The following is an 8843-nucleotide window of genomic DNA, read 5'->3' on the forward strand; positions in this document are numbered from 1 at the left end:
TGCTGCTGTCACTGCTTCTTTATTAGGCTGCTTTTGCCTCAGGTGTGTGGTGGGATCCCTTGGAAGCTGCTGCTGCTGTCAATCACAAGGTTAAATTCATTTTAGAAATACTTAAATATAAATATGTAGCCTGGCTCTTGTAGGACCTCTGTATTTGTTTTTTATTGCTTTCATACGAATTACCACAAATTGAGTGACTCAAAACAACGTAAATTTATTACCTTACAAGTCTGACATTGGTCTCAATTGAGTCAAGTAAAAGTGTTGGCAGGATCGACAGATGAATGGATAAAGATGTGGCACATATATACAATGGGATATTACTCAGCCAGAAATGAAATTGAGTTATTTGTAGTGAGGTGGATTGACCTAGAGACTGTCATACAGAGTGAAGTAAGTCAGAAAGAGAAAAACAAATACCGTATGCTAACACATATAAATGGAATCTAAAAAAAAAGAAAAAATGGTTATGAAGAACCTAGGGGCAGGACAGGAATAAAGACTCAGCCATAAAGAATGGACTTGAGGACACAGGGAGGGGGAAGGGTAATCTGGGATGAAGTGAGAGAGTGGCATGGACATATATACACTACCAAATGTAAAATGGATAGCTAGTGGGAAGCAGCCACAAAGCACAGGGAGATCAGCCCTGTGCTTTGTGTGCACCTAGAGGGGTGGGTTAGGGAAGGGAGGGTGGTAGGGAGACGCAAGAGGGAGGAGATATGGGGATATATGAATATGTATAGCTGATTCACTTTGTTATGAAGCAGAAAGTAACACACCATTGTAAAGCAATTATACTCCAATAAAGATGGTTAAAAAAAAAAAAAAGTGTTGGCAGAGCTACATTCTTTCCTGGAGGCTCTTAGGGGTGTTTCTGTTCCCTGGACTTTATCAGCTTCCAGCGGTCACATTGTAGTCCTTGACTCAGTCCCCTTTCTCCACCTACAAAACCCAAAATGTTGCATCTCTCTGATTCTGCTTCTATTAGGACATCTCTCTCTTTCTCTTTCTACAGTTGGGAATGGTTTTCTGCTTTTACGGACTCATGCAATTAGATTTGTTCCATGAGGTAATCCAGGATAATCTTTCTATCTCAAGGTCTATAACTTCAGTCATATCTGCAAAGTCCTCTTTACCATGTAAGGTAACATATTAATAGGTTCTAGGGATTAGGGTGAAGGCATTTTTAGGAGCCATTATGCTGCCTACCACACCCTTAACAAGTGACCTTGAGAAAATTACTGAGATTTTTAAAGCTTTACTTTCCTCAAACATAAAATGGAAAGAAAGAGATCTAGTTAATATCATGAAAGTGAAACAGTATATATGAAATCAACTAATTCAAAAAGTAAGATTTCTTCTTTTTCTTTATGATTTACGTGATTCTCAGAGTTCAGGTACTTGAAGAGTTACTTTTTTTAAAACAGAGCTAAGGAATTTCAGGGTTCAGGTGCTGTAAGATTGTCTGAATTATCTGAGTAACAATTAGCTAAGCACAGGTGTAAAGCATTTGATTTACTCCCTGGTGTTCTTTATCTTCTCATCCCACTAAATCCATATCCCTTGTCTAGCTCCAGCCAGTAGAGTCAGAGCTTGTTTTACTGTTTAACTAAAGTTCAATTTAAATTCTCTCTACATCTCCAGATTCTCAGCCCTGGTTGCATATTACAATCACCTGGGAAGATTTCAAAAAGTACTGATGCCGAATTTCTACCTATCATGGATATTTGAGGAGGGACCTCGCATGAAGTGCTCTAGCTTATGGTTTGTGGAGCCAAATCATAGTCTACACTGAGCCAAATCATTTGCGATATCACCTCTAAAAAGGAGTTTATCTGTGGTGACTAATGCTCTTCCTTTGTCAGTATGCTTGATTTGTCCCTCTTTGGGGGGAAAAAAGTGGGGGGAAAAAACCCCAGCAGTTTGGCTCCCTGAATTACAACCTGCTGCTGTGGAATTAGTGTTGGCTCAGAGCGCACATCTTCGGATACCCATTCTCTCTCCTGCTCCCTTGCGTGAACTTATATCCTTGGGCAGTTTTTCATCCACCACCCTCTTTTGCTTCTAATCTTAGCAAGTAAAGTCTCCCCTTAATGAAACAGCATTTCATGAGACTTGCTGGGAGCATAGATCTGTTCCAGACCTATCATATGTTAGCTAAAGCAGATATAAGTGATGTGTTTTTGGCATTCATCCTTGTGGATTGGAGAGAGAAGACAGCATTTTATCCTTTTAGGTGTCATCTGACTGGGCAAATGGGCTCTTTCCCTCTGCTGCCTACCATGTCAAAAACTGAGGGTGTTACCTCTAGAAGGTATCTTCTAGGTATCAAAATAGTTCAGATAAGTCAAATTTCTCAGTAAAAATGGCAAAACTGTGGCTTAGGTGGTTAATTTTACATGTCAATTTGTCTGGGCCACCATGCCCAGTTATTTGGTGAAATATTTTTCTGGATATTTCTGTGATGGTGTTTTTGTGTTTTTTTAAACTTTTTATTTTTATTTATTTATTTATGCTTTTGGCTGCATTGGGTCTTTGTTGCTGCACGTGGGCTTTCTCTATTTGCAGCAAGCGAGGGCTACTCTTTGTTGTGGTGTGCGGGCTTCTCATTGCGGTGGCTTCTCTTGTTGCGGAGCATGGGCTCTAGGTGCACGGTCTCAGTAGCTGTGGTGCACGGGCTTAGTTGCTCCACGGCATGTTGGATCTTCCCAGACCAGGGCTCGAACCCATGTCCCCTGTATTAGCGGGCAGACTCTCAACCACTGCGCTACCAGGGAAGCCCAGGTTACTTTTGAACTGCAATCCCCACACTTGTAAAATGACATGAAAAACCACTCTTTCTGTGGGTTCTTAGAATTAATTAAGCAGGTTATGTGTGTAAAGTATCCTGGCACTTGAATGAGTTGTCAGAACCAAGGGCTGCTGGAGACGATGCTTATGCCCTAGGTCATCTCCCCTTCTACTGGGCGGCAAGTAAACACAGACACAGTAGTCAGTGCTCTGGAAGAAGTGAGTTCTGGTGCTGCAGAGCACAGAATCTTTTTTTTTCTTAATTTAAATTTTATTTTATATTAGAGTATACTTGATTTACAATATTGTGTTAGTTTTAGGTGTTCAGCAAAGTTATTCAGTTCTACATATATCCATTCTTTTTCAGATTCTTTTCCCGTGCAGGTTATTGCAGGAGATGGAGTAGAGTTCCCTGTGCTATGCATTAGGTCCTTGTTGATTACCTGTTTTATATATAGTCGTGTGTATATGTTAATCCCAAACTCCTAGTTTATCCCTCCCCCCCCCCCTTCCCTTTTGCAGAGCACAGAATCTTGGAAGGGAGAGTTCAGGCTTCTTGGAGGAGGTGCCATCCTTTCTAAGGATATATAGAAGCTCCTGGGGTGGCAGGAGGGAGCAGTGTGTGTCAAAGTTTGAGAAATATAAGAAAATATGGCAAAACTAAGGTACACGAGTGGAACTCCGGTTTTGGGAAAGAAATGAGAGTTGATACTGGAAACCTACTGGGGCCAAACAGAAAAGGGCCTTCTTTGTCCTGTCAGAAGTTTGGATGTTTATCCTGAAGGCTGTGGGAAACGCTAAACAGCAGTGAGATGGACTTCTGGTTTAGAGACTCACTCAGACCTCCATGTGGAAAGCACTTGATTGGGTGCAGGGTGAATTGTAATCTAAGGGTCCCACTTAAGTTGTAAAAGGTTGGACTGGATTTCGGAGATCCGAGAGGGAATGGGTGGGGCCTGGTGACCAGTTAGAAAAGGGAGGGCAGCAAGCGTGGGTGACAGTTTACAGCTGCATCTTTTTGTGAGATACAGAGCACAGTAGGAAGGGATTGGGGCTGGGGAGAGGATCTTACTTCATCTTCAGTGCTTTCGAGGGGCCTGGTACACAGGTCTGGGCCCAAGGTACAGATCTGGGCTTTTTGGGAGGACAGGTGTTTGACGGCATGGGAGAGACTTAGGTTACCCACAAGAAGATCCAAAGAGTCATAGGTGTGAGAGCTTTTTCAGTGGGTATATTGAGGATGCTTATAAGCTGAAAGAAAGTAGCCAGCAGAGGAAGGGTGTGAAGATCTAGGAGAGGAAATGATTGTTCATTTGTTTTCAAAAAGCTGAATACTTATTGTGTGCCTGGCCCTTTGCTAGGATCTGGGGTTCACACCGTGTGTTATCTCTTCTGCAAGGACAGTTCAACTCATCCCCTGGTGAAGAGAAGTCAGATTATTCTTTGCATCCCATTCAGGTGTAGGAACTGTTCTGTCCCTCTGAAGGGACTTTACTTAACCAGAGTAATAAGTTAGAAATCAAAAGAAATTAGAGTTGGAAGGGACCTTAAAGGCCACTGTACTTAATGTTGCCTAATATTTTACCTTGATTGTAAGAAAAATTTATTGCAGAGCCCATTCTCTTCAGAGTTCCTTCACTGAACTTTCTTTGTGTTTTTCATCCAGTGGGTCTAGCTTGTAGATTTTGGCCTCCTCGTAAATTTGCTTCTTCATCCACATTCCATTTTGCCCGGACTATGGCAGAAGCTCCTGGGTGGTTTCGCGGCCCCTGGACTCAGTTCCTCTCAGTTCATATGCCTACTCGGGTTGAGTGATCTTCTAACATGAAAAGATACGCCTAAAATAATGCTGCTAATGACTTGCCCACACAGAGTTAGTGCGTACTAGCCGCCCAGCGTGTGCTCTGCCCAGAGGCGTGTAGTCTGAACTGTGCTTGGCCAAGCCTCCTGGGGCTCTTTGGCCCTGAGGAAGGGGAGCTTTTTGTGATCACTCCCTTTATCTAATCGGTCCTTCAGCAGCGGGGCGCCTTTTTCTAATCAGCGGAGGCACCCTTACTCAGCCTGTGGTAGCCCCAGGGCTCATCACCTGTGGGATACAAGCCATGCTCTCTCCCAGGCTTGCTTCGACCAACATCTCTATTTTCTGTCCCTTCTCACACTTGGACCCCTGGCGTTTAGTCATCCCCACCTGCAGTATTTACAGTGCCCAGCAGGTGTCAGGCTTGAGTGTCTTTGCAGAGGTGCTCCCTCTGCAGTTACTGCACCTCCTCCTCCACCTCTGCAGACCCTCAGCTTTCTCGATTGTACTTCAGGGTTATCATGAAGCCGTCACTTAGATATAACTTTTTGCCTCCATAGGAACCTCTGTGCATACAGGTTATGGTTCTTTATCTCATGTGATTGAAATTTTGAGTTTGTACATGTCCCTCCTTAATGAGGCTTTAAGGGCAGGAGTCGTTTCTAATCCTTAGCACAGAGCAGATGCTTTTTTTTCTTTTTAGATGCTTTTTAATGATGATAAAATGTACGGTTTAAATCACTCATTTTACAATAATTTTGCTTGAGGTTGTGACAGAAATAAAGTTTCCAGAAGTTGTGTTCCTGCAATAAGAAATAAAGATGTGACCTTCCAGTTGTGTAAAGCTCATGAATGCTGTGTAAGTGCGTCGGGTGCAATAAGGAACCTGGAGCTAAATGGGCTAGTTCTGAGAGAGAGAGACTTAACTACGTTAACAAAGGTAAGCCTTCATTGTGTCCTGCCAACATTTGATAGTTGCTTTTGAGGCAAACTAAATGGGTAAAATTTTAAACTGTTCCTCCCCATTAAAGGGATTGAATAAATAGGCCACTTTGGTGCACCTGTGTCTTGCGAATTGTCCAATTGGAGATGGAGGTTTAGAAAGTGAGTTTCAGTCTTGTTTAAGTCTCTTCCCATCAGACTGGTCTCGTGATTTCCTACACACCATGTTACTTCCTGTCTACCTTTTCTTGGTGTTGTTCATGCCTGGATTGTCTCCTGTACCTGCTCAAACCTTGGTCCATTCTCATTTGTACCATGGAAGTTTGTCATGCTGGATGCTGTCAGAACGAATTTTACTTAAGTTTGTGTTAAGCCGCAAAGCACACATTTTGTATATTTTCTGTTTTTTGTGTTTGTTTATATTTTTATGGTTTCTCTTCAAGAAATATTATGAGAAGGGAAATAGCAAGATGTAAAGAGCAAAAAAGTCATCATTCTCTTTAAATTGTTAGAACGTGTATCTGCAATCATAATTATAATGCACTGTGGTATGTGTTAAAATAGGAAATATATGTAATGTCCCGTAGGAGCGGCAAAGTCAGTGGTGTTAGTGGGGGTGTGTCACGGAAGTAATCACAAAGCAGGTGACTGTTGGTTGGGGTCCTGAAACATTAGTGTGTGTTCCCTGTGTCCAGTAGTGGTCTGGAGGGGTCAGGAAGCCTGCCTTTCAATTTGAGGGAACAGAGGGTTTGAGGTCCTCTCTCTTCTATTGCTCCAGTATACTGCATAGCAGCTAATAAAATACTGGGTTTATAGTTGACATTTAAATCGCTGATTGATCATCAAGATTGGGATGTATCATTGGAAATGAAAATAGGAAGAGTCTTATGCTTTTTAGGTTTTTCTTTTTTTTCCTATGTCTCAGAAGGCTCTTTGACCGGGAGACTTTTTATTCTCCCATACAATTCCATGAATACTTTTACCCTGGCACTTATTTTAATGGCATTTTCAATTTATAAATGTCTTTGAAACACATATTGTAAACTATTTGAGGGTAATGACCATCGCCATTGGTGGCACATCTTAAATGTGCATCGTGTTAAGTTTTTTTTTTTAATTTTATTTATTTATTTATTTATTTATGGCTGTGTTGGGTCTTCGTTTCTGTGCGAGGGCTTTTCTCTAGTTGTGGCAAGCGGGGGCCACTCTTCATCGCGGTGCGCGGGCCTCTCACTATCGTGGCCTCTCTTGTTGCGGAGCACAGGGTCCAGACGCGCAGGCTCAGTAATTGTGGCTCACGGGCCCATTTGCTCCGCGGCATGTGGGATCTTCCCAGACCAGGGCTCGAACTCGTGTCCCCTGCATTGGCAGGCAGATTCTCAACCACTGCGCCACCAGGGAAGCCCCATCGTGTTAAGTTTTGAGTGTCATGTGGTCTACCATCAGTGCTTCCCTCTTTCACCCAGTTTTCTTCCTCATTTCCTTCTCCAAATTTGTCTCATTTTTCTACTTTCCCTTTTGCTTCTCTATTCTTGCTTTCTCTTTCCCATTGCATCTGTCATTCTTCTTCTCCTTCTCCTTCTGACTTCATTATGGCCAACCGAAACCTTTTCTAGTCTGTTCTCTATCTTCCTTGCCTCTTTATTGCCATCCACAAACTCTTACAGAATATTCTTGGTTGACTCCCTTACTTCCTAGCATACCCATGTACTTCATGATCACTTTAGAACATTGAAAAGGGTTGGAATTTTAAAAAATAGGTAATTCTAATCAGTCTTCTTTCACCTCTGGTATAAGACTCTTCTTCCTCAATCTGACCATTCTCAAATCTAGAAGTACTCCAGCTCATTGGTCCTCCTTACCCCCATGATTAGGCCAAAGAACTTGTGAAACCTTAGCCCTGTTTAATACTTGAATTTATCAAAACATAAGAGAGCTAATTCTGCCTAAGGGCACCAAAGAAGAATAAAGATGCCACAGATAAACGTTTAGTCCAGATTTATAATGGACTCTAAGTGCCTAGTTGAGTTCTGACCATTAACTCACTTGAACAACAGGGAGCTCATGACAGAAACTAACATGTTAATTGTATAGACACTTCACCATTCCTCAATGTAGCTGATAAACTGCATCCAGTTAGCTTAAATAACATGAATGATGAATTTCCCTGTGTATATAAATTGGGAGTTTGTAAAGTTATCTTTTTCCCTTTGTACAACTACTGACTACCACCTCGCTTGGTCACGGCAATAGAAAATGATGACTAAGAAACACATTGTCTCTGGGTTTCCCTGGTGGCGCAGTGGTTGAGAATCTGCCTGCTAATGCAGGGGACACGGGTTCAAGCCCTGGTCTGGGAAGATCCCACATGCCGCAGAGCAACTGGGCCCGTGAGCCGCAACTGCTGAGCCTGCGCGTCTGGAGCCTGTGCTCCGCAGCGAGAGAGGCCGCGATAGTGAGAGGCCCGCGCACCACGATGAAGAGTGGTCCCCGCTTGCCACAACTAGAGAAAGCCCTCGCACAGAAACGAAGACCCAACACAGCCGTAAATAAATAAATTAATTAATAAAAAAACAAACAAACAAAAAAACACATTGTCTCAGTATCAGTGGACATAATGTCTTAGTATTCTACAAAAATCTCTAAATTCTTAATCTAAAAGATATATCTGCCAATATCTTATATCCTTATCCTTTGTTAATATAAATATCCAATCTATGAACGTCTCAGTTTCCTTCCTTAGAATATGAGGTGGATAGATTTGCTAATATCTAGGGACCTTTCCAATTTTAACATTCCCTGGTTATAAGGGCTGAGCCAAATACAGTGGCTCCTGAATCATTAACCTCGCTCACGATGAAAGTTATCGGCAAGATCTACACGTAAGAGATCAAATATTCGTATCCATATATATTGTAGCACATTGACTTTTACAGAACTCAAAGTAACACAACATAGTTACATTCATAGACTTAAGGTCACTGTGGTATACTTTACAGTTTTTCTTTTCCCTAGGAAGGAAATGTAGATCCCTGGGAAGGGATTTCTTTCTCTGCCTTTTAGTAATGTAAGCCTTTTATTATCTCTTGGATCCTAAAAATGGGGAGGGTTTTGGCAGGTGGAGCTTAGGAGAGACCCATCAGGTGGCAGGGACAACATGAGAAAGGGCAAAAGGAAGAATGGATTTTGAGAAGGACCTGATATCTTACATGATGAGAGCAGCGTTTCACAATCTCTGTCCTGCAGAACACTGGTTTTAGATGATGTTGATGTAGTTACAAGACAGAAGCATATGGGAAGAGCCGTACTC

Source organism: Balaenoptera ricei, chromosome 3 (genome assembly GCF_028023285.1).
Source record: "Balaenoptera ricei isolate mBalRic1 chromosome 3, mBalRic1.hap2, whole genome shotgun sequence".
In the NCBI taxonomy this organism is placed as follows: Eukaryota; Metazoa; Chordata; class Mammalia; order Artiodactyla; family Balaenopteridae; genus Balaenoptera; species Balaenoptera ricei.